At 42.9% G+C, this 27,757-nt stretch overlaps 1 protein-coding gene across 4 annotated transcripts in view; it reads right to left on the bottom strand.

Moving 5' to 3' along the window:
- LOC138300358 (zinc finger matrin-type protein 4-like) overlaps positions 1-27,757 on the bottom strand; it is a 1,123,322-nt gene that overhangs the window by 424,506 nt on the left and 671,059 nt on the right. The gene's annotated exons all lie outside the window — the stretch shown is intronic.

Raw genomic sequence — 27,757 nt, 5'->3', positions numbered from 1 at the left:
GTATCGAGCACTTCCCATATCCGTACAAAAAGAGAGGTTATCACCATTCTCAAGAACAAATTCATGTTCAGTTTCACTAGTTTAGCCCAGAGCATTTCCCTGCTAATCTGATCAATGGCCTCTTTCAAATCAATGAAGCCTTTGATGTCGAATATGAATATATTTCTTTGCTAAATAAAATAGGATGAAGGATTGATAAATATTACTACTTTCGTTGCGGTTTTCGCTCTAATGCAAATGTGTAATGCAATCTGGAAGTAATGTTAGATTGCATAATTACCTGTTAATGCAATGTCCTCTGTCATGCTGAATAGTGTGTCACCAGTGCGGTGCTTTGACTTCATGTGGTTCATGGATACAAGGGGTGTGTGGTGCAACAGGCCTACATGAAAGAACATGACAGATTTGGAGGCAGGTAAAACGTAGCTCCTCCTCTTAATTGCATTTTGTAAAAACACTTGAATTTAGGTATAAAACTCTACTTAAAATATTTAAAGCAATCAAGGGCATTTTGTAGATCTATTGAATTGTTACGATTGTGCCTGTGTGAAAGCAGAGAAATTACAGATAAAATGTTGAGTCTTTAAGTAATTACACTTACAGATTCATGTGTGGTTGATTAGATAATAACAATATGCTGACCAAAAAGTGACTAATTGAATGGCCACAATCTTATGCAAGGCCTATATTTTGTTCATGCTAACTTAAACTGATGAAATTATTTTGTTTTTAGAAGAGCGTATGTTTCTTAACTAAAACAAATAATAGAAATAAATGTGTGTTTAGTGGCCTCTGCTGGACTGAAGTAGAAGCAGTAGAAGTAGAAGCAGATGAAAGGTCATTGTGCAATGTAAGATGTATAAAATGTTTCTAATGTGTTCCGTAATTTGATTGACTTCATTGTTTAAAGAGGTGTCTCTAACTTGTATGTCTTTCCTCATGGGAAAAAGGACTGAAGAAGTAATACATTTTGTAATCATTCTTCCTGTGACTTCGTATTTTGATGGAGTGGAAACAAAGGCAGAAAGAAGAGGATGTCTAGGATACAAATGTATTAGTTTAGATTTTGTCAATGGAATAACAGCCACTAGAAAAGCTTGGAGTAAACTAATTGTGTCATTCTGATATCTGTAAATGTTCTGACTGGATAAAGTGTAAGGTGAGATTGTTATGGCCAATCACTTCCATTTAACAAGTTTAATTTAATGTTCAGTCTCCATTGTTTTGGGGTCATTCCTGTTTGGGATTTTCGTATACCCAGAGTCCTAGAGATTCTATTTGCTTTATGAAGAACATATGCTTGAATGGTTTACTGTATCTTATGGTCCGAATTCTAAACCATTACCCCTGTCCTTATTTTTGTTCCTATCCTGATGGTGCCTAAGTAGATGTTGTTGCTGTTTTCTGTAGTGATTGGGTAATGTATTAATTATGAATTGTTATTTTTCTTGTTTTACAGGTACCAGCTGCAATTACTTATTTACTGCTGCTTATTTTTCATAATACCTTAGCTAGATGTTTTCTAAATTTGTGTTGTCGTACAGGGGTTGCTGGCACCCGCACAACCAAACTCCTACCCTGTCCCCTCCCTGGGGTTAGGGAACTTAAAACTGCATCTCTCCAGCCTGACTGCCCCCAAAAAACCTCCACACGTCGCCACCCCCCTGGCTCCCATTGAATACGTTCTTAAAGTAGGTGGTAAATGAGAGCAGGCAAGGGCTAGTTATTACACATTGAATGGTGAACTGACTGCATATTTTGGCCCATAAAACGGGTCCGAGTATTATTCCCTATTCCAGGTGAAATAACTTGTAACACCCATATTTAAGGGCTTGTATATTGTCCAGAAATGTTAATTTGCGCAACCAGGTGTCCCCGTACCTAAATTTATCTAACTTGTAATCATGTTCCTAGAGAGACAATCTTAGAAGACAAAATGTAGATGTATGCCCTGTAATTAACATATAATTTGAAGTTTAATATCCATGTAAGGCTTGCTTTTATTTATTTAGGCATTTTTTCTACCACTGTAGTCGTCGGATAAATTCAGAGCACTTTATAGAGGACTCAGTTCCTCCAAAAACAATGCATAATATACAGTGGATAGTTAATGTTCAGCTTGAAGCAATCGGCCAGCTTTCTTTGATCATGATACATAGTAAAATGGATCCTGTGGAATTATTTCTTGAACAGTTTAGTTTAAAAAATATTTCCTGAATTGGAGATAGTTGGGTCATCGCTGACTTGTGGGTCCAATGAATTTCTACGTTTGGAGACTAATCTCAGGGATCGCCTCTCTGTTTTAGACATGTAAACAGGCACTGCTATATTAGATGTTGCAATATAGAATGAAGTGTGCTGGCATGAATTAAATGTAGGGCTATTTTTCTTTTAGATAGGTGAGGACGTTTACCAGTGTTGGAAGTAGCCAAGTTGGGAGTGCACTACAAATTATTTTCATGTTGATTAGAGTGTCATCTGTGTACATCTGGAAATTGATTTTATACCAGACTAGCAACATTGCCAAGGGATAAGATTAAGAGTAGAAGGTAGAGCATGAAGCTTAGAGGAACACCACTCCATAATGCAGAATTAGAATCTGAAGATCCTAGAATTACCTGTGGAACTTGGGCAATAAGGATCGAATAAAAATGTGTGCACAATTGCTACTAATCAAAATATAATATTTAGGTAATCAATAGTATATTTGGGACTTTGTATAGGCACAGCTTCTCGGTTAGGACAAAGCCACATGCTATAAAGTCATGATTCCATAAAAGCCAATAGTAGTGGCGGTATGCAGCTAATTTAGAGTGTCCTGTTTATTAATTTGGGCAGACCAATGCTAACCAGCATTGCATTGTATGAGAATTCAATGCTATTTTAACATGACCATACCATGGCTAAGGCCTGCTCAGCAAGTGCCAAACACTGACAGAAGTCAAAGATCGAGAAAGTCCAAATGTAAACATTACAGGGAACATCATGGAAAGAAGGGATTCTGTAAGATAATAGGCGACTGGTTGAGGTGGGTGAAACCTTACTCAAGCAGTGAACACAATCCTTGTCAGGGTGAAGTCACTAGCAAACACCAAATTAACCTGTGCTCAAAATTAACCTGTGCCCAAATAAACTGTGCTCAACCCTCAGGTAACTTAGCACAGAGCAGTCAGGCTTAACTCAGAGTCAACGTGTAAAGAATGTGTGCAATACTCAAAGAGTACCACAATGGATACACACCACAAAAAGGTTCCCACACCCGATTAGAAAAGAGTAGTTTTTTTTATAAACAAAAAAAAAAAAATATGACAAGAATCCAATTAGTAGAACCAGAAAGATACAGGTTTAAAGAATTCAGTGAAAATAGTGCCAAAATGTGAAAAGCACCAACTGTGGATAACTGATTGGCCTTGGCCCTGTATACTCACAAGTTCAGACCAAGCACAATGGAGCATGGGCCAGCTACAGGTACCAAGTTGAGCCTGATGAACAAGAGTACCTTAAATCCTGGTTGCAGAGTGTTCCACGTCAGGGATGCGTCACACGCAAGGCTGCGATTCGAGGTCCTGAACTGACATTGAGGATTCAATGGATGAGGACTTGCGATGAGAGGGCCTGTGTCTGGAAATGCTTTGCACACAGGCAGTTCCAATGAAGCTGTGAGGTTGAAGGAGCCCTTGCACTGGAAGAATCCTACCAGCAGCGACGATGCATTGGTCCTACTCGAGATTGTGCAGCACAGCAGAAGTAACATGTCAGTTCTGCTGGATCCACAGTTGGGCTGGCGGAGCGCCTTCAATCCCACTTCCAAGGGTCCAGGACTGGGGTGGCACAATTTAGCCAATTAGACCTCACAGTTACAGTCTAGGCACTGATAACAAGAGACTAGCCATTAGAGTTACTCTTGTGGCCCTGGGTTCAAGTTGCAGGTCTATCCTTCTCACCCAGTCAAGAGGGCATCAGATCAGTACAGCAGGCAGCAGTCCTACAGAGGCAGTCCTTTCAGCACCTCAGTTCATCCTGACAATGTATTCCTCAGGTCCAGAAGAGTACTGAAGAGTGAGTGTCTGAGGCCCAATGTTTATATCTGTTGCCTCATTTGCAGTGGGGGAAACTTTTAGATGTTTCCCTTGTACGTGCACAGGTTTCCAGCCTCCCCTCCTACTATGGGAGGAGCAGGCCATGCAGTAGTGCAAAACCAATGTAAGTGTTTTCACTGCCAGGAAATGTAAAACATATAATAACTTTTTGAATACAATTCCCCTTTGCCCTGTAGCTGTTTGGGGCCTACCCTAGGGATGGCATATGTATTAAAAAGGTAGGCTTGAGCCTGGAAAAAGGTTCTTTTTGCCTGGTCGAAATGGCAGCTTTATACTGCACACCCAGGCTGCAATAGCGTGCCCGAGACAGGTTTGCAAGGCTGCGTAAGTGGGTGACACAACAGGTAATACAGGCCCTGTGACGGGGTCCTTTATCCCGAGTCGAGGGGATATTGGAAGAAGGTGACAGACGCGGCACTTAAGGGTGTAGTACGTTTATTTATTTCTTCATTGAGATTGTAGCACTAGCTTTTCCGCCAAAGTGTTATATTCCAAGTCCAAACTAATATATAAATCCCTTTTCTTTTCAGGGTTCCTTGATGTTCCCGGGACAGCGTGGTCCGGTCCGGAGGGAGAGGTCTTGTTCACCCGGCTCTCATGGCCCCAGGATTTCCCAAAACAAAGAAGGAGAAAGGAACAGGTAAGTGGGGAAATTTATCTATATAGGGTTAATTGGGGTTAGTAAGGAGTGAGAGGGGGGGGGTTTGTGTGGAGGTGGAGGAATGTGGGGGGGGTACGTTTCTCTTGTGTCTTCCTTTTGTTGTGCCCTGTTTGTGACCCCCTTACAGTTCTATCCACTGGTCTGGGTACGGTCCTTGTGGGGTTACCCTTCAGTTAACTGTGGTGCTGATTAAATGGGATCCCCTTCCCTACACAACCTCAGCCCTCTCCTCTTAGCCCCTTTAAACCCAGCCAACCACCCAGAACCCCAGTCCCAGCCCCGGTACGCTCGTACCTGACTTGGCCACGCCCCTCCAGGGACGTGGCCGGCTTGTAGGCGATCTCCCGACTTCGTCTCAACAGGGGCGGGAGGCGCCCAAGGGTTTCCGCTCTCTGTCCGCTGTTCCTTCTCTACGGCGGGGTTTTCCTTCTCTCTTGGTGGTCCGCGGCGTTCGTCTCTCCGGCTCTCCCTGACGTCGGCGTCTCTCTCTGGGTTGCGCGACTCTCTCCCTCCGTCGGTCGTCCCTCCTCCTTCTATCTGACGGATGATGTTGGACGTCATCACGTCAGGAATCCCTCGGGTGCCCCCGGGGTATCCTCCGGCGGCCGTTCGCTCCGACCCGGAACCGGCGTCTGGAGGCGCCCGGTTACACATCCCCTCACATGAATGGGGCTGATTGAGCCGCACCAGATCCGGAAACCGGGACAAATAGTCAGCCTGACCCATAAGGTCACCAGGGAGGTGGCAAACCTGGAAGGAGAAAGGTTGGAGTTCCATGAACCATCTCAATATACGATTGTTGGTATTCTTATATCTTGAGAGCCACGTAAGGGGTGCATGGTCCGTATACAGTAGGAAAGGTCTGCCCAAAAGATAGTATTGGAGACTTTCGATAGCCCACTTAATGGCAAGACATTCCCGCTCTATAATGGGGTATCTTTGCTCCCTGGGAAACAGCTTACGGCTAATAAAGACAACGGGATGGCTCACTCAGTCTTCATCCTTTTGAAAAAGAACGGCCCCTAACCCCACGTCGGAGGCATCCGTTTGGAGATGAAAGGGTTTGTCAAACTCAGGACATTTCAATATCGGTTGAGTGGTGAGACACCTTTGCAAGGTATGATAACTATGAAGTTGAGTCGGGTCTAGTCGTGGGATGTTGTTGGGTTGTCCTTTTCTTAAGAGATTGGTTAGGGGGGCAGCCAAACTGGAATAGTGGGGAATGAACCTTCGATAGTACCCCACTAGACCTAAAAAGGAACGAACTCCCTTCTTCGTGGTGGGAGCATTGGTGTGTAGGATGGCTTCGATTTTATTCTTTTGGGGTCGAAGTATACCGTTGCCAATGTGATAACCCAGGTAGGAGATCTCATTAAAAGCCAGTCGGCTCTTGGCGGGGTTGGCTGTCAGTCCAGCCTTCCTTGAAGCCGAGAAGATGTGGTCTATGTGGACCAGATGGTCTTCCCAGGTCTCACTGAAAATAACGATGTCATCCAGATAGGCCGCCGCGTATCGGGTATGAGGTCGTAATATGGTGTCAATGAGACGTTGGAAGGTGGCGGGGGCGCCATGTAACCCAAAAGGGAGAACCTTAAAGTGATACAATCCTGAGGGGGTAGCGAAAGCCGTCTTTTCCTTGTCTTCGGGACCCAACGGGATCTGCCAATATCCCTTGGTCAAGTCAAGGGTAGACATGTATTTCGCTTTCCCCAACCTTTCTAAGAGCTCGTCTATCCTAGGAAGAGGATAGGTGTCAAATTGTGATATGGAATTGACCCGTCTAAAGTCAATACAGAAACGTATAGACCCATCAGGTTTGGGTACCAAGACCACGGGCGAACACCAGGGGCTTTGGGAAGGTTCTATGATGTCTAAATCTAACATCTTCTCGATTTCGTTTTCTACGAGGGTTTTCCTAGCTTCAGGGATACGATAAGGTTTTAGTCGTACGGTCTTCCCAGGTGGTGTGAGGATTTGATGATGTACCAATCGTGTCCTACCGGGTACCGAGGAGAACACCCGACCGTGTTTATCGAAGAGATTCTTCAATTGTCTATTTTGTTGAATCGAGATCTCTGTATTAATGATAGGAACCTGTCTCTCGCCAGGGGGATCAGTGGGGCACCACCCTATCTCTAGTTCCTTAACGGTATTAACTAGGCAGCCGTGCCTTGGGTCGTTCGGAGGTTCTTCCCATCTTTTTAATAAGTTAACATGGAAGATTTGTGACCTAGGGGGAGTGTCGTTAAGCTGAATTTTATAAGTTACGGGGGTTACTAGTCCTGTTACGGTGTAGGGTCCTTGCCACTTGGCCAACAATTTGTTGTCTGAACTGGGGAGAAGAACTAGCACTTTATCTCCTAGGGAAAAGGACCTTAATTGGGTATTCCGATCATAATTCCTTTTCTGTTTGTCTTGGGCCCTCTCCATGTGTTCCCTTACGCTTTCCCATACTGTATGTAGGTGGGTTTTTAACTCACGGGCGTACTTTGGAATGTTTTTTCCCCGTCTTCTTCTTCCCACATCTCAGCGGCCATATCTAGTAGGGTCCGTGGTTGTCGCCCAAACAACAGCTCAAACGGGCTATGGCCCGTAGAGGCTTGTTCGTGTGTCCTGATTGCGTATAATACTAAAGGGAGTTTCCTATCCCAGTCCTTACCAGTCTCCGAGATAGTTTTCTTTAGTAGTGTTTTGTGTGTACGGTTATATCTCTCCACCAAACCATCGGTTTGTGGATGATAAACCGACGTCCGTAACTGTTTAATCCCCAATAGCTGACATATTTGTGTCATCAGGTTGGACATAAATTGGGTACCTTGGTCCGTTAGGATTTCTCGAGGAAACCCAATTCGGGAAAAGAACCCTATCATGGCGTGAGCAACACTTTTGGTGTTAATACTAGAGAGGGGAATAGCCTCAGGGTATCTCGTGGCGTAATCTACTAATACCAATATATAACGATAGCCTCTCGACGAGGGCAGAAGAGGGCCAACGAGGTCCATCCCTATTCTGGAGAAGGGGACATCAATGATGGGGAGGGGTTGTAAAGGGGCCTTTCTCCGTGAGCCTGGGTCAATCAATTGGCATTTTGGACATTGTTGACAGAATTTCCTAATCTGGGAAAATACCCCCGGCCAGTAAAACTTCCTCAACAAATACTCCTCTGTTTTCTCCCTCCCATAGTGTCCACCCCGGGCTGGCTGTGTGCTAAGTGTAGAACTTGTTGTCTATAAGGTTCTGGAACTATCAACTGTTTCTTTTCGTCTTGGTCTTTGTAAGTGACTCGGTATAATAGGTCCTTAACTATGGTGAACGAGGGACCCTTATCCTGGGGGTTCCGTGGGCGTGCACTTTTCCATGCATGAATTAAACTGGGGTCTTCTCTTTGCGAAGTCCGGAAGCTGGGAAGAGCAGTGAGGGCGAGGACCTTTGTAATTACCCTGGTCCTGCTGGAGGGGTCTTGGGTATAGGTTTTCTTAATTATTCTTTTCTCCTTCCGGGTGAGTTTAGGTCGTACCCTCGGAGGTGATAGAGGCATATTGGAGAAAGGAGCGTCCTTCCACCAGTTGTTGGTTTCTTCGAGCTGTCTAAGGCTGTCTAGGAGTTGCGGGAACTCCGAAAAGTCAGTTCCTATAATCGCTTCTTCAACCAGTTGCTCTACTAAACCCACTCTTATGGGTATTTCTTTTCCTCCCCAGGTGAGGGTTGTCCAGATTAGGGGATATTCTCTGGTTTCCCCATGGATGCAACAGATTGATACCGTGAATTCCGAAGTGTAGTAATGTGCGTTGAACAACCCGGCCCTGACCACAGATTGGCTGCACCCTGAATCGATGAGGGCCACTGTGCTTTTCCCATTGATAATCAGTCTCTTTTTATAAGGGGTGTCTCTTCTCCCTGTGTAAAAGACTCTTCCCCTTGTGACCCCTATTTCCATGGGTTCTGGTTTTTCTGTCTTCAGGGGGCAACCTCGAGCTATGTGGCCCCATTCCCCGCAACTAAAACACTGAGGTTGTTGTATATAGGGCCTATCTAGTCCCCGGGATTTCGCTATGTCCTCATTGATTCTTCGTCCCGCTGTCGAGGATGTTCCCGAACCCAGACGCAGGGGACTAGGTGTTGATCGGGGGGGGGTTACTTTGAATTCAAGGGAGCGATGAAAGGCACAGGCCAACTCGATGGTAGTATTGGTATCCGGGTTTGGATGTTGTTTGATCCAGTTGCGTGTAGACGGAGGCAGAGCATCCAAGTATTGCTCTAAGAGCACGATCTCAATAATGTCTTCCCGATTTGTCCCTATGGGACCCAACCATTTGAGACCCAGATCTTTGATCCTAAAATATAGGGCCCGGGGATTTTCATTGTTTCCCCACTTCGCTTTTCTAAACCGGATGCGATAATGTTCAGAATCAAAACCCACCCGTTCTAAGATGCTCTTTTTAATATCCTTATAGGGGGTTATTCCACCGGGGTTTACCGCTTGATAGGCGGCTTGAAGAGTCCCCGTCAATAAGGGGGCGATATATTGGCCCCATCGCTCCTGAGGCCAAGTAGCGGAAGTAGCAACTCGTTCAAAATTGGTGAAAAAGGCATCGGGGTCTTCACCTTCTTGATATCGTTGTAAGACCGAACTGGGCACATTCGGGTGTACGCGAGTAGCAGCGATGGTATCTGTGAGATTCTTAATGGCGGTTTCATGAACCAACTGGTTGTTGGCCATTATGGTGGCCTGACTCTTAAGGGCATTTTGTAGTGCCTCTCTTTCCAATTTGGCCTCTTTTTGTTGCTCTTCCCACACTAATTGTAGGTGTCTTTGTCCGGAGGCCAACTGTTGCATCATATCGGATATGGTACACTTCTCCTCCATGGTTGGGAAGTCTCTGTCACCTATTCCAACATCCCACTTCTGACACCACTGTGACGGGGTCCTTTATCCCGAGTCGAGGGGATATTGGAAGAAGGTGACAGACGCGGCACTTAAGGGTGTAGTACGTTTATTTATTTCTTTGTTGAGATTGTAGCACTAGCTTTTCCGCCAAAGTGTTATATTCCAAGTCCAAACTAAGATATAAATCTCTTTTCTTTTCAGGGTTCCTTGATGTTCCCGGGACAGCCTGGTCCGGTCCGGAGGGAGAGGTCTTGTTCACCCGGCTCTCATGGCCCCAGGATTTCCCAAAACAAAGAAGGAGAAAGGAACAGGTAAGTGGGGAAATTTATCTATATAGGGTTAATTGGGGTTAGTAAGGAGTGAGAGGGGGGGGTTTGTGTGGAGGTGGAGGAATGTGGGGGGGGTACGTTTCTCTTGTGTCTTCCTTTTGTTGTGCCCTGTTTGTGACCCCCTTACAGTTCTATCCACTGGTCTGGGTACGGTCCTTGTGGGGTTACCCTTCAGTTAACTGTGGTGCTGATTAAATGGGATCCCCTTCCCTACACGACCTCAGCCCTCTCCTCTTAGCCCCTTTAAACCCAGCCAACCACCCAGAACCCCAGTCCCAGCCCCGGTACGCTCGTACCTGACTTGGCCACGCCCCTCCAGGGACGTGGCCGGCTTGTAGGCAATCTCCCGACTTCGTCTCAACAGGGGCGGGAGGCGCCCAAGGGTTTCCGCTCTCTGTCCGCTGTTCCTTCTCTACGGCGGGGTTTTCCTTCTCTCTTGGTGGTCCGCGGCGTTCGTCTCTCCGGCTCTCCCTGATGTCGGCGTCTCTCTCTGGGTTGCGCGACTCTCTCCCTCCGTCGGTCGTCCCTCCTCCTTCTATCTGACGGATGACGTTGGACGTCATCACGTCAGGAATCCCTCGGGTGCCCCCGGGGTATCCGCCGGCGGCCGTTCGCTCCGACCCGGAACCGGCGTCTGGAGGCGCCCGGTTACAGGCCCCTAAGTGGCATTTGATTTACATGCCATGGGTACATGTAGCACCACTATACTAGGTACTTATAAGTACATTTATTTTGGCACTTGGGGATAAGCCAATTTCACCCTGTTTACAGGAGAAAGCACACATACTTTAACACTCGATAGAAGTGGTAAAGTGTTCGAGTCTTAAGGCCATCAAAAACGAGAACAGAAAAATATGGAAGAGGAAGGCAAGTAGTTTGGGGGTGGTCCTGCAGAGAGGGCCAGTTCCAACAAAATTCTTACAGCTATTAAAAAGACAGTACAAGGGTAAGTGAAAGGCAATGAAACTAAGATTGTAGCTATATTCCAAAGGCGAGGGTGTGGAGGTGCTTGCAGATATCGCATCTATAAAAGCTATACCTAGTGGTTAATTTGAGCCATTGGTTTCCAGTGCTCGTCACTGGCACTTAATTGTCAATGGTACCACTTATGACAGTCTGCCATATGGTGGCGCTGTCTATCAAATTTAGAGATGAGCACAGGGACAGTTGTTTAGTTATTCAGTATACATTCAAATAATTAATATCTGCGGCCCAAGCCATTCTTTATAGCTTTAGGAATGTGGAATAGATTGCATTCACACTTGTAGGATTGTTAATGGATATCAGTTGCGCTGGTACTGTCATTAGCTGTGCTGGCAGGGGGAAGCTGAAGTGGCCTGACTAGAGCACTTGCATTTTGTTTTAAACAAATAGAGCACTGACTCTACCTTCCCTCGGGATACCCACTCATACTGAAAAAGGAGGCTGGCTCACCTTGCGGAGACTGCACAGTCATCTACAATCATGCACATTCTGACAAGAAGACATTTCATTGCTTTTTAAGAATTACACCGCCCAATAGAACATGTCTCATAAATAAAACATATTAATGAAAGCTAGCTGCTTTCTGGGGCAAACCTGAAATTTGAAATGCTAAAAGCTATTACTCTGTTTTTAGTTTCTACCATTCCCCCACGCCATCCTCATATTTTTGCAACATGTTATCCTCTTTCACTGGGCACTGCTTCAAATAAAGATAATCAAATGTGAAAGTGGAGATAGCCGCTTGTGAGGAAATAGTTGAAAAAGGCATTTGCAACCTTAGGGGGATTCCTCGTGTCACTTGGATCTGTTTCTTCGAAACAGACAAGGCTGCCCAGGAGTAATTTCCGGGCCCAGGCTGAAAAAGCCCCCGGCTTTGATGGATGTGAAGTAACAGCTTTTATTGGGGCTAGGATTCCACGCTGCTGAGATGTTTGCATGTGTGTCCACCGGCAGGGACAGCTGTAACTCTTTCGGTGCTAGAGAGATCTGACATCAAAGGAGTATTACCTAAGCTAAGAAGCAACATCCTGATTTAGGTGAATAGGTCAAAATAAGCTTTATTTGATTTCATTTGTAAAATAATAAAAGTGAATAGATAAAAGTACATAAAATCATCATACAATATAAAATCATAAAGCTCTAGATGCATAGAGTATGTTAGCAGACTGTAGATGCTAATCAAGTTTACAAGTTAGCATAACACTACTCAGCGTGTACAAAAGTGCTAGCTTGTAGCGACCTTCTACAATTAATCACAACCCATAAAAACCTCGAGATAATGTTACAAATGTACAAAGACTGTAGTGTTTGTAAAAACAAGTATGCTCGCTGACATTGTACAAAATTATAAGACCTCAATAATGATTTGATTAAGCGCCATCTCTGGTCGTGATACAGTTTGCAAAAGAAAACTATATGCATGGTGCTTTGTGTCGAGACGTCGTCACGGGGGCAGTTTTCCAAAGATGAAGTTCAAATCATTTATATTGGGCAAGCTGGTCAAACGATGAAATATACCCAAACTAAAGCGAGTTAGAACACACCTGTGTCTATCATTTTGTACAAATTCAAGATATGGTTGCACATCAAAACTGACGAGCCTCATTTGGTTTCTCAATAAGCTTGGCTTCAACAGTTCAGTGGACAGCCTTAAAAGTTTGAGCCGTGTCATACATTCCACCTTTAATTCCTTTCGGCTAATGCACTCCATGGATTCAGGCTGTTCAGAATATTTCGGATGACCCAAATTCCAGGAAAGATTTTTCATATAATTCAACCAAGGGATTTGAAGGGCAAAGGGTGATTTTACACAGTCCCTTACAACACCACGAGTAAGTTTGGTATGGTCTGTTGTCCAGGTCATATGCCACAGTAAAACTGGTTGAGACTTAACCATATCTGTTAAGAAGGGTACCCCTCAAGATCGGCGTGACAAATGTCTACAGAGCTGCTACTAAGGACAGGAGATATCTTAGAAAAGTGTTTTCTACCATTTGCAGGGACTGACAATTTGTATGCCTCCATATTCCCACCCCATAAGGGAATCAATTATTTTCTGGGCGTAAAAACTTCGTTTTGTAGATGATTAACATCTCTTTAGGAGACCTCTTACCCAATTTCCTTGCAAAGTTACACAGGGTAGCCTTGGATTTTATAAACTGAAGCTTACTGAATCGATGGCTTGTGCGCATGAGCCTACCTTATCAAACAGAATACCCAAATAGGAAAAGGTTGCAGTTAAACAGATCTTAGAGCTGACTAAAGTTATGTCTTGGCACTTCGAAGCAATTCGCTTACACTGCATAATAAATGTTTTGCTTTAATAGTCCTAAAGCCTGCATAAAAGAATCAAAGTTAGTGAGTAGGTGCTGCAGAAGCAATGGAGTATGGGTAATAAGGACGGCATTGTCCGCATAGAGGAAGGCCAGAATCGTACGGTGGCCAACTTGTTGACTAGCATATTTCCCAAGTTAATATACAGTGTAAATAGAAAAGATGGGAGTTAGCAAACCTTCCTGATCCCCACTCTCTATGCTAAAAGGCTTGGTATATTCTCCTTTGGCACCATACCATACATTAGCCCTACTCCCCGCGTACGGCTACCTAAGGAACTGTACAAATTGGTGGGTCTCCACCAAGATCCATCATGATAAGCCAGAGCTTCTCATGACTGACACAATCAAATGCAGAGGATAGGTCTACAAATAGGACAGTGACAGGCAGGATTGTGGTGATTCCCCTTTTTGTAGACTGGGACTACAAGTGACTGACCAATATTGTAGAAACCCTGCTCTGCAGCATCCATCTAAGAACAAAGTTAATAGGCGGCCCCATAGTATGATGTTAGATTTAAAAAGGTCCACAGGGACACCATCAGGGCCTGGAGCACCCCTCCCCTTTACTCTCATTTAAGTACCTGTTCACCTCCTCTAGTGTAAATGCAAGGCTGGAGATGCCACAAAATGTTACATCCCTGGGTAGGTCCAGTGGAAAAGGCCTGGGCACTACCCTTCCCTCCATAGGCTGTGAATAAATGAAGGAAAGGTGGGCTTGTCCAGTTAGTCTCAGGAATTGCAATCACCAGCTGGGAGCCATCTTCTGCTCTACAAAACGGGGAATTAACTGCTCATCAAAATGCCGTAACCTCTCATAGTTGCCCAGGCTTCTTCAAGTCCTTTTTCCGCCTCTGAATAACTAGCTTGTAATCCCATCTATCCACCTGAACGTCTTGCCTACATCTAGGTGATTTATGAAGGGCCTCCATCAATCTCCTGTGTGCCTTCGAACATAAAGAGCCAAACCATCGTGTTCTCTTGCAGTTAGAGTCTCTCACTACAACAACTAAGCCGTCCTTAATCCCTTTCATTAAAGATAGGAAGGCCTCAATAACTGCACTGGAATCAGCCAGATCATCTAAGCAAATCTCGAATTCCTCTTTATGAGTTGTAAATAAATGTTCCAGAAATATGCTAGGGTCAACTTTGGTCCATCTTAAGGAGTATCCATTTGAAGTGGCAATCTCAATATTAACTATGCAATGTGAGAGGGATTTAGACCTACTACTGCGTTAAGATGAACACTCTTCTGGAAGTGATCGCTAATCGAGTCAGGATGAGTGGTGAAATTAGTGGCCCTGACCAAATGCCCGTTATAGACCAACATAAAATCTAACAAAATTGTCTCCTCTGCCATTACAGGTACACTTAAACGAAGCATAAAGAGTAGAGATTTTATTGCAAAAGGGCAAATCAAATTTAAACAATAGGTCTTTAAGTTTGTTGCCATAACAGTCGTGTGAAAAGATAATTTGATCACAATTATCAATGTTTGTTAACCCACAAATTGCTTTAGATGAGAATCTACACAAATGTATAGTAAATTAACCGCTGCAGAAAATTATTGATTCCCTTATGGTACTATAACGAATAGCCTTGAGGTCACAATCAAGCTGTCAAAGGGCATTCAATGTTTCAGATGCCAACGTGTTATTGTGAAAATTAACCATCACTAACAAGGTGGAGGATGAATCAAAAAGAACAATTTGATAATACAATTTGGAAGTCATCATTGTTAAACTGGGAAGAGACATATAACTGGTAACATAAATGCATAATCCCCTCTTTCCTCCACCACATTTGGATGCCACAGCTGGTATATGGAAAGTTCTAAAACCATTTACGTGGATAGGGTCCAAGCCCAAGTCACCTGTAAACAAATAATTTAAAACAGTTACAAATGTCACACAGGCTGCTGTAGATTTTTTTTTTTTTTTTTTTTAAGAAAACCAGCCAGATTCCAATATGCAACCCCCGTAGTATTAGGTACCAGAGTCTCCAGGGGGCCATTATCTGTATCTGATAAAACATCAATGTTAGTTGTAGGAGGAGGTATCGTGGGTGGGGAGACAGAAGTAACACCCTCCTGGCGCATCAGTACAGACAAACTTGAACCCCCTTTCATGGTCAGAGGGCGCAGGTCTGACAGAATTTGGAGCCAAGTAGAATTTCTTTCAATCCACTTCATCCAACATTACCAGGCTATCAAAATGTTTGAGTCGGGATGGAATAACGATCGGCTGAAGAATAACCAGGTAATCCTGATATAACCAACTGTCATGCAGGGCCCTCTCATGCACACAGACTCAGAACAGACCTGTGTGTATTTTTCTCAAAACTGCGCTGTTTACAGCAAGTGTACTAACTCAGTAACTCAATTAGAAATTTCGGGCCCCTGAATTGACCAAAAGGCAGTGTAGGAATTAGAGAGGTGTGGTGGAGATTTGGGCAGATCTGGCAGCTATTATTGAGCTGAATGCGGGATTGAAGGCAGTTCAGGTGACTTTTTTCTGAATCTATCCCCGTGCAGTTTGCGTGCACTTGCATGTTGTCTACTTTCCATTCCTAACAGTAATTTGCAAAGGGCAACTGCATACATGCCAACATTTTCGACCTAGGAAGCGAGATATTTAAAAAATAAATTAAAAAAAACAGAATTTATTTTCCCCATTTGCTTATATGGAAGCCGAGGCAATGTTAGTTGGGAGCCCCCTAAAACAAAGCCACTTTTGGCCACACAATCATGGGTTTCTCGCATGAATTATGTCTATTGGCACGTATGGGTGAAGGCGGATTCTTAATTTGACTTCCTGCTGGGCCCAGCACAAAGGTCTCACTTAAAGTGCTATCAACCCTTCTTTTGATGGAGTCTCATCCTGCCTAGGAGCTATTTTGAGTGTAACACCTAAATGCCAATCTAGTGGAGGAAAGAAAAGACACTCAGCATTTTATAACTTTACAAGTGCCTCGGAACTATTATTTGGAGGTATATTTTTAGGTCTGGGTTTGCAGCAGAGCTGTCGCCTGACCTTATGTGATTAACTGAGAAATAGCTGAACGAAGCACTACTGAGAGAGGGCCTCTGTCCAAATGATGATTCTATTGAGTACAGATTTTGATTTGGAAGTCGTGTTTGTCCACTAAAAAAGGAGCGCTTCTACTACACTTTAGCCTGTGAAGAGCTTCTACTCCACAAATCAGGACTGAGTTTGTTAAGGTGACAAGCCATTTATCAAGGGTAAATGCTGATCTGTTTACTATGAAAGGATATGACAAAAGCATTAAGTCCTGACTCATTTATTGCAAAAAGCATATGTCAAGGTCCAATAGGATTTAAGGGTGGATTGTCATTTCACTGTGTTAAAGCCTGCTGAAATATATTTATTACAAGGAATTTCACAGATTATCATAGAGACTCTCAAAGACTACTATAGTAGGCAAGGATTTTGGTGATGGTCACCCCTTTGTGTAAAACCTTAGGGCATGAGATTTTCCCTTTGAAGCTTGTTAAGATGTTTTGGGAAAGGGGGTATCTTGTTTGGCAACTGTAATTTTCTAACTACTGAGGCAGAGGCTTTGGCTCCACTGACTGTTTGATTCCTGGGAGTACCGACTTTGATTGAGCACAAGATGTGTGCTTCAGCTAAAAATGAGTCCTCGCAGTGCACTTTTTGCCTTATGGGAAAGACTATCCCATTACAGCAGGACTGAGCCAGTTATGTTAACAAGCCACTGACCAATGCAATAGGACTGAACAGTTTACTATGAAAAGTTATGACAGAATGTTTTGTTCTTTATTTATTTATAGAGTACCAAGTGAAATCCTTAATTTGGGTGTTTTGGAGTGGAACTGCAAAATTCCTCTGACCTAGCCACAAAAAAAGAAAGTCATTCCAACAGCCAAGTGTTCAGTTGTCTTTTAAAGAGAAAAAAGAGAATCCTTGTCTACTAGCAACAGGGAGGGGATTCCAACTTCTGGTTGCAAATAAACAGCAAGTGTGACCAGTGCCTTACTGCAATGTATCTGAGGAACCGCAACCAGATGGGCCCTGGTGGAGCACAAAGTCTTAGAGCAACAATAAGGTGTAATGGAACGCCATAGATATCCAGGGACAGTCCCATATATGGACTGGTGTTGGGAAAAGTGAGAATCACCCGAACCATGGCATTCTGAACCACCTAAGGCAAGTATTGAGTCTCCCTGTAGTACCCATGTACAGAGAATTGCCATAGTCCAATCTGTATACATTCAGGGGTTGCACCACTGTTTTATTAGCCCCTTTAGAACCTGAAAAATACTATGAAACAGTTTTAATACGTTGAAACCGGTGGCAGCTTGCTCAGCAATTTCCGAAGCCATAGAGAGTTCACTGAATAATGACACCAACATTCTTAACATGTCGCACTGGAGAAAACTCCTCCCACGTCTGCCAGTTACCACTCATTATTAAAAAAACTCACTACTTCTACACATAAATGGACTTTTTTCTTGTTGAAGTTCAACTGAAGGTTGCTAGTGTGCTTAAGGCTAGGCTTCGCTTTCATTCAATCAGGAAACTTGGTCTGTATAGACAGAAAGTTCTAGGATATGGTGAAGATCTGTGCATTATCTTTTTAAGAGATGACCGCCAGGTCAAATGTTTGTGCTAACTCCGGATGAATCACCTAGATATTAAAAAGAGTAGAACTCAGGAACAAAACAAATAGCGGAAGAGAAGGAAGACAGGAATACTGTCTGTAACCTGTCTGTGAAAATGAGGTCAGCCACTTTAGGGCCTCATGGGAAACCCCAATCTTGGACAGCTGTTCAATAAGAACCGCATGAGATACTGTGTCATAAGCTGCACAAATTCAATAGTTATTTCCAGGAACTTTGCAGGGAGAGGCAACAATAAAGTTGACTGGTAATTTGCTGAAAGATCAGGATCAGCCAAGGGCTTCGTTCAAGCAAAAGAAATTGGGCATGCTTCCAAGGTATAGGAACCTCTGCCATCCAAATGGACAGATAGCAAAATGAAGCTATTTAAGTGGACTAGCGTCTCAGTGGCAAGACCAAAGAAACCTGTGATGCAAGGATCTAAAGAGTGTTTTTACAGTAGTAGGTATAATCTTAGCTTCTCTCATGGTTAGTGGAGAAAAATATGTCATGGAAGCTCTATTTGGAATTTGAGGCTCCATTGCAAGGATTTCAGGAAATATACGGACTCCAGTTTTTCATATATTTGTGTATTTTAGCAATATTGCCCTGAATTAATTCTGAAAGCCTATCACAAAATTTTTGTGTGGGTTAAGTACCTTGAGCACAGGCTGAATGAGACGAATAGTTTTTAAATGTGTGATTTTTTTTCACGCTATGAGCTACCTGCCTCTGTGATTTTGTTTGAGTAGTATACTTGGTATTCCATATGTATAAGTTTCTGTTATTTCTTTTTAGCTGGCCTATAAACAATCTTACCCTCAAGGGCCTAGGACAAACTATTTGAGTTCTAAAAGCTTCAAATGAATTTTATCTGAGTGGAACTATTTGGTGTAGGTCTGACTTTATTATTGAGAAAAGTATATGTTAACATCAAAAAGACTTAAAGGGTTGATTGTCCTACACTTTTTTAAAGCTTTAAATGTTTTGCTACAGGGAATCACGGACTATCACAGAAGACAAATGTGTTGGTTGCCCAACCTGACGAACACCTGGCCAGAACATTTGCACTATGAGAAACCTTGTTATGCCATTTTAGGAAGAGTTACAATTATGACTGTATGGTGATAATTGTCTTGTGGGAAAGCTTATGAGGAATACAGTAGGCCTAAGTTTGTATTGCATTGGAGACCAGTAATTGATAAAAGCTTTAGGCTGGATTAGTCACTGAAAAAAGTTATGTTGGAGGTCTAATCTATTTTATTATGACAATTTATAACAAACGGAGTAGGCCTTACTTACTGTGATAATCAAATGTTAAAGTCCATAGGCCTTTAAGAGTGGATTGATATTTCATCATTTAGATAAGTACTGTATTTCATTTTATCTCACAGATTTCTACAGGAAGTAAGGGTTTTGGTTCTCCTGCCTGGTTGCATCCCATGATAAACTTTGCGGGTAGAAAATTTGCACTTTGATAATCCTGGTTTTTCTCTTAGGTGGGTTTGAATATTCTTTTGCCATATGTAAGATTGTGTTTATTTTGTGATGCTCGGACTGTGCTGGAGAGTTACCTTATCAGAAAGGCTCAGTAGGCTCGAATTTGTTAAGTGACAAGCTATAGGACTGATTGGTTCTTTAGAGAAAATTAAATACCACAGGTCTGATGTATACATTAACAAAATAGTCTGAGAAAAGCAGTTGGACTGACCAGTTCATTGTGAAATGCTTCTATCAAATTCAAAAGGTGACCAGGACTGTATTATTATTAATAATATTATTATTATTATAATACACTAGGCACAAAACCATTCCAAGACGGCTTCTCAGTAAACACTGCACTTGGTGGCCATCTTTGTATGCTAAAGTGTATAGAGTACGGCTCCTAGGTGGCCAATATAATTCTTCTAAACATGCATGGGCATCAATTCATCAAAATGCCAGGGGTAACAGAAATGACATTACATAATTTCAATTTGACCCAATCAGATCACAGGAAGGCAAATAATTTTATCTGACATTGAATCCTCACAGGAAGTGATATCTATATTGCACTGCTGTATACATATTTGTTTTGCTAAGTTAAGAATTGAATGCCTCAGCTTGAATCTGGAGTCTCAGAAAGTAAATAGCGCAAATCACGGCACCATTAATCTACTGTTCTTGGCATTGTTTTTGCCAACCTCCGAGGCCAAGTGTTATAAAAGAGGGATCCAGGGTTGCAAGAAGCAAACAAAGGGCTGCAGTGAGCAAGCCAGGGATCACAGCTCTGAATCCTGGTGCCCCTAAAAGACATCCATGTAAACAATGTGGCCCCATTGAAATGGTAAAACAGTGATACACTACAGGCGGTACCAGTCCAAGGTGGCCACCCACTTTAAAAATAGTGGCCGCACAGGACGCAGCACACAGCGGATGAAATGATGTGCAAGCTAGTGGCCTGGGAGGACTGTCTGGGGAGATGCAGAAAAAACACAGAAAAGGAAAGAAATGAAATGAGATGTATGAAAAGAACAACTAGAAAGCTAAAGGGCTGGCCACCATCCCAGACACAGATTTAAACATATTTTTAAGGTGGATGTGCACTTGTGATCAGCCAAATGTCACAGCACAATAGAGAGAGCACCAGAAATACGTTAAGCTATTGCCCCACAGTGTGGGGTTATGAGGAGAAGCATAAAGTGGATGACACACGAACAAATAGAAAAGGGCTGACCCAAAGTCCTTCTGTATGTGTATATGCTTGCAGAGTTTTTCTTTTTTTTGTTTTAAATTTCAAGGGCCAGACACAGCACTCGATAAGCCCTACTAAGAGTGTCTAGTAAGGCTTATCACAGTGCAAATCCACCCACCAGTGTTGTCAAGGGATATAACTAGCACATAAATCCTTGCTTGCTATTGTAATCTGTGAGATCCCATGTAATGCCTTTCTACAGTTTAACACACTGAGAAAAATCCTCCGTTGAAGCCCAATGTTGGTAACATATTGGTCATAATAAATATGTCAGGCCTACTGCTTTTGTCATAACTTTTAATAATTAACAGATGGGATCAATGGCATCAGCCATTTTTGTATTGAAAGAATATGCCTACCAGGTTTATACAGTGGCATTGTTTCTTTCGTCTACTTTCATTCATTAAATTTTTCTTCCATATGCTTGTTGAATTTGTGTTTTCATTTTATTCCAGATGGCTAATTGGCTCAATTGCAAGAATGAGTCAGTAGAAGAATAATTGTATGCATGACTGCAAGGATGAGTAATAGATTATAAACCACCGGTGGCTTGTCCCAGTTGTAAGGAAGGTCTGTTTGCATTGCCAATGTTTGCTCAACCCCAGGTTGTTGTTGTTGTCTCTGTTCAACCCCTGTATGTAAGAGATATGCATACACCACAAGAATTAGTGATGTTTTTGTTTGTATGAGTAAATGCACTAAAAATTATATAAATAACATGTATTCAATTTCTTTTTTTTTTAGCTTGGTGTATAGTGCTACTCATCTTAGCGTAGGGTGTCAGAACAGTTTACAACAGACACACCTATTGTAAAAAGACAACGAATCACACAAGTATGCAAATAAATATATAGGAAATTATACATAAGACAAGGCTAGGGAGCCACATATCAAGCATTCTGGGTAGGCATTATATTGTAAGAGGGACAACATTAGGAGTGGGTGAAACTCATGGAGTTTCACTCTGCATAATTCTGTAAAGTTACATAAAAACTCCCAAGAGTCTGCAGAGTTCTGCCAATGGGTAGACAATATGCTACTTACACTGCTCGCACTGCAAGTTAGTGGCCGTTGCAAGAGCAGCACTGAAAAATAAGCTGACATGGCATCATGCGTTGCACAAGCGTGGGCTGCCATTCGAGATGCTACTGCTCAAGTAGAAAACTCACTTCAGCAGCAGCAAATCTACTGGAGAGGCAGCACTCTGACTGTGACCACCCGCGTTAGAAAATAGCACAGGAAGACACCAAATCTCACTTGCCAGCTAGCATTTTATGGAGACTTGCGGGAGAAAAATTATGCCACATGGCAATTGACGGAATTGGACTGCAACTCTGTGTTAAATAGTAACACAGAGTCACCAAAATTCCACCAATTCTGTGGGCGGAATGAAACATTCCACCCACCCCAGACAACAAATAAGTAGAACATCAACACCATATTACAAGTATACTATTAAACATCCAGGGTATGAGTTCTATATGTAAGATTACTAAAATCTATTCCCATACTAGGTGCAGTGGAGTCCACGTAAACATACTGCAGGAAAGACATTTGATGGATAGTGATGGGGCGACGTTAGAGATGCACTGGAGAGAACAATTACGCTATAGTGGGTATTCTGAATATCCCAGAGGAGTTGCTATGTGGGTCAAGGCAGGAGCCCCCTTTGTAGCCAATATGGCTGTGATAGATAAGGATGGGCGTTGTCTACTGGTTGAGGTTGGAGGCTAGACGCTCTTCAATTAGAACTGGGAAGCATAGATCCTCCAAATGTAAATGGATCTGACTTTTACGTATTGCTGTTTAGTATCTAGCACATTCGCCACACAGCTCATAGCTGTGGAGGAGAAACTTAAAACGCATTCTAGAAATAAGCCTGGACAAGTCATCATTTCCACACTCCCTCATTGATAGACTGGATAAAGTATTTAAGGCACTAAGACCAACCAGTCCCTAGTAGACTCTTAGAAAAATAAACCACCCTTAACCTCTTAAATCATTTTCTATTCAGTGGCCCATGACTTGCATGTTAAGATTTAACAGCATAGTATGCTCAACATCACTACAAGCAGTGGTACGTCACATGGAACACCTGGGGAGACAATCTCAGATTGTAATCCCTATCTAATGGGGATCCAGGGTGGTAGATTACTATCCCCAATCCTGAAATGGAAATGACTTAGTAATATTCTAGATGATTCAGCCTTTTGATGAACACTCTCGAAAGTCATTGAACAATACTTTGGTTAAAACACAGAGACAGCCTCCTCTGGCAGGACAGGAGGCCATCAAAAGTGTGCATCAAAGCACTGGAAGGAAACTGTAAGACTATAAATTGTGAGTTAAACATGCTAGACATAATTATGGTGGGATTTGAAAATAAGATGAGACAGGAACCCACTACCATGGATGGTTTGATCCAATTCAGGGAAGACCATACCTTCTTAATGGAAAAACGGTGCTGTTTTGACTATTCCTCCTATGTAACCCCATATTGAGGGGGAAAAAGGACAAGCAGATTACTTATGTGTCTAATGAAACCCAACATAACCAGAGCTCCTAAACAGAAAAGTAAAGAGAAACTATCCTTCACACACAAGATGAGATTAATCAATCGTTTTACAAATATTATTTAGCCTAGTTTTTAATAGTGATGAATGCCCTCCTGCAGATGTTTCAGTCTACTAATCCAGTACTCTTCTCCCCACAGTATGCCTGGGGCAAAGGGCAGCTACAGACTAGCTGATCATAGCCCATTTTAGAACTGAGGGGTGGAAAAACATTAGGGTTGGACATCCTCTCAGCTGATGTCTAATCAACGTTCCTAGACCAGCACACACACCAGTAAGGGTAATACTTTAGAATGCAGCCTTTAACACAGGGTATCTACTTCCTGATTATCAGTGAGGTGCTAGTAGAATCATCGCCCATAGCTATGGGGGGAGGGAGGGAGTAATGAGGGTTATATCATACAGACACCTCTAAATTCTCTATATAGATTATACAATATTAAGTACTTACTAGGAGAGTATTTATAGTCATACAGCAACTGGTACATCTCGACCAAAACAGATGCAAACGAGATGCAATCACCATCTAAATATCAGGAGGCTGTTCTGTATCTTGAAGGAAGTACCACCAGTATGCATGCACTCTGAACAGCTGGCGGTGGATATCGGGAGTCCACGTTGGCAAAGTAATATTTTGTATGTATAGTGTGATGACAGGGAGGTGGCAAGGCTGTAGACCTCCTTGGCTTAGAAGGTCATGCTACCCTAAGTTTTATACTATTTTTCAACCTTCCCAAGAGTACTGTCAAGGGGACCTTTTGCGATTCTGTGACACTTCTGGGTCACTTGATATAGAGACAAGTAGACAAAGGGTGGTGTCAACCAAGCTGAAACTCCTATTGACATAGGAGGGATTAGGAACAATGGACTTTTCTTTTGTAATATATTTTTATTGTTTTATTCATAACAAAAAGTACATTAACATACAAAACACAACATCCCTCAAGCACCCTTATCGTCCCAAAGTCCATCCATAGTAGAACTACAGAGACAGAATTCACATAAGCATCCTCGATTTTCTCCATCTCCATGGCCCTCCCTTCACCCCAGGACTGGGTGTGTGGAGGTGACTGAATTGAATGCACAGCATCTTCACAGCTAATTGTGGACACACGTGCCCACCTGCACAACTCTCTCAACGCACTTTCATGTCCCACCCTCCCCATATTGTATCAAATTTCCTCAGGCACCCTCTTCCTTTGTAGATAACCTTTTCCATTATTTCACAATACTACATGCCACGCTTCTAGTCCTGATGCCTAGGGCGGAGTGCAAGAACTGCATTTCTGAGCAAGATCCCTTTTTACCTCCATAAAACCCAAAGTTACTAATAGTTTCTGATAGCAAGAGTATCTTTTGGGCCCCACATACCTAGCAGCGCCAGTCATGGCTGTAGCTGCAGGGGTAGACCCAGTGTCTCCTCCAGAGAACTTCTAAGGCTCATATGTGAGGGACAGCTCCAGAGTGTGTGTGTACAAAGGTGCCTTCCAGCCCACATCCCCTAAAACAATCTGCATCTCCCTCCCTGCCTATCTTACATAGCAGGGTGCATGTGTAGTAGGCCTCGTATAGTATCTTTAGCTGGGTGAGGTGGAAACTCACCTTCATATCCACCAACGCTGGGAACTTCAAAGCCTCCCACCAGTTATCCTCATAGATCTCCCCCAGGTCCTGTTTCCATGTGGCCACAATTTCAACAGAGGGGGCTGTGTGTTTTGCATCACCATCCCATATGCCCATGAGATCAATATCCTTTCAATCCTATATTCTATCTAGAAGTCTACTTTCCAGCGGGGAGTCTTGTGTCTCTTCCTCTAGAGAGACATTCCTTGAGGCCATGTCTCAGAAGACCATAGCACAGCCATTGAGTCTCCAACATTCAACACCCCTTTTACAAGAAGGTAAAGGGAACTACCCCTTTCATATCCCACACGTCAGCCAGTGTGGAAAGGCCAATGTCATCCCATCCCTGAAACCCTTGCAGAACCACAGTATGTTGCAATCTGGAGCCCTTCCATAGCGGTGTCCTTGGGTCAGCCTTTAGCCCCATCCTATTTCTCTGGTCAGTCTTCTCCAGATATCCACCACAGTCCCCCTCGCTGGGCATGCATCCGGCTGCAATCTGCTTCCGTACAGAGTGTGCAGGTAACTCTTGTCTCCCATTCCTATCTTGTCTTGCCGAAATGCTGGGTTAGTCCAGTCTGCATACACCTAGTCATGTAGTAACCTTCACTTGGCTGCTTCAGAGTATTTCCTCACCTTTGGTAAGGTGATGCCATCCCATATTCATACCTCTCAAGGGTCTCATAGTTCTACAAGGCTGTCCCCCAACCAGAGTAGTGTTCGCACTAGTGTGTCCCCCTTGGTGAAGGACCCATTTGCAATCTTATACAGGCTATTCTGAAGGACATACAAGAACCTGCGAGTGCCACCATTTTAAATGTCCCCACCTTCCCCCTTAAAGAAAGTGGGAGCGACTGCCAATGTTTCACGTCTTGTAACAGCCTTTTGAGCAGAGAGCCCAAATTCACTTCATAGTACAAGTCTGGACATTTAGTTAACCAGATTCCCAAAATATTTCACCTGTTCTGTCTCTAGCCACAGTGGCAGAGCTAGGGTCTCCCCCTGCGTCCACTCTCCCTTTTGGAATAAAAGATTTATCCCAATTTATGGCAAACCCCTAATGTTTCCCAAACACACAAAATATCCAGCAGCCTGTCCAGAGGAACACTGGACTATGAACTATATTATTTGATAGCCTACCTGCAGGGGGGCACAATGGTCAATCTATTGACTCCTTTGTGAGTCAAGTCTCCACAAGTCCAAAATGTGAGAGAGAAGGTTGAATCATCTGTTTCTAAATGCTTCCAGTATACAATGATATCTCCCCTAACTGCTGAGGGAGACAATTAATTCGCTGCAGATAGAACTCTGTAGAACTCAGAAACTCAAATCATACGCCGCATAATGTCCATGGTGTCTAGGAGCAGGGGCTTCCTAGACACTAGTATTATACAGCACAGGATCTCGCAAAATGGGAAGAGGTAGGGATTACTATGGTGGATGATATGTTTGAAGGACAATCTGTGGTTATTCGGACTCTCTTCTAGACGGACTTCCTGAGACCAATTTTTAAAGCACAAGACGCTGATAGAAGGGTTGCACAAAATATGGGACCCCTGAGACATCTTAGCTCAAACTCACAAACTAATATATCTCCTCTAACTCAACTATTTAGTGCATTTCTCAGGGTCTCAGTGACTCCCTTGGAGAGACTGGGGGACAAGTGGAAGACAGCCTTAAGTAGGAGACTCAATAGCATAGGATGGGCATGCATATTGGCAAATCCACAAAAGTGTCAAGAAAGGCTTGATTTAAATATACACAATTCAAAATTCACAACAAAGCTGACTTGCCACAATTCATAGGCTTTTCAAAGAGGCAAACACAGACTGCTACTGGTGACACAAGGACTGTCAAGATTTGACACATGATGGCCAGTAATAATTGAATAGAAATAACTGACATTAGAAAAACTAATACATTGTAGAGATTTGGGAAAAGCAAAATGTTGTGTGCCAGGGCTTTCCAGTAATTCTAAATGGATGGAAATTCAAATTGAAAGTCCTGAATGGCTCCTTAGCCCCTAAAATGGTGTCTGGTGGTTAAAGTGCAGAAGCAGAAATCCAAGCACTCCGCAGAGATGAAAGGCTTAAGGAATTATGTGAAAGTGCAAATATGGGATGAGTACTAATAGAATACATAAATACCAATGGGAATGACGACAAAACACAGACACATTACAATGCATTATCTAAATGCACCAGAACTGACTATTTAAGGCACAGAAGTGACTAGCATGTAGAAAGGTAAACACTGCATAGACAATCACCCGGAACTAGGCAGACTAAACACGAATACCCAGCTAAAACAAAAACACCAAGCGATGGATGTAGTAATACTGGTACAGGTACAGACCGTCTGCATAAGGTATTAAATAGTTTTACGTATCATGGTTTTTAGCAAGTGGATATAAGTTTGTAAAAGAAAGTATTGCAAAAGACATGCATGTGCACATATATGGCGCTGAAAAAAATGAAGAGGTTGTACTGTTGATGGAAGGGAGATGATATAAAAATAGGCAAACAATTGATAGAACATGTTTAAGAAATGTTTACAGGCACAAATGCTTAGGAAACCTGTTTCTAAATGTAATTTTCAAACCTCAATAAGGATCAGTTGAACAATAAATGATGATCATCATTTCCCTAGAATAAAAGGCCTTTGTAGAACTGTCATCATATAAAATCAAACAATAGATCAAAAATATCCAACTCTTTATGGTACACTACATTAAAATCTGCAGAAAATCCGCCTACTTCCTACAATTTAACCTTTGGTGAGATCCGCTATGATGTTGACCTACTCGTGCAAGGTAAGGTTGCTATTAAATATCTTTTAATCCAGGATCCAGTCAAAAGGTTTTCTGAGGAATTTGTCGATCTGGTCATCAGAG

The sequence above is a fragment of the Pleurodeles waltl genome, chromosome 6 (genome assembly GCF_031143425.1).
Source record: "Pleurodeles waltl isolate 20211129_DDA chromosome 6, aPleWal1.hap1.20221129, whole genome shotgun sequence".
NCBI classification, from domain to species: Eukaryota; Metazoa; Chordata; class Amphibia; order Caudata; family Salamandridae; genus Pleurodeles; species Pleurodeles waltl.
Note: the sequence above shows the minus strand (reverse complement) of the source record. Positions and strands in the feature narration are given on the sequence as shown.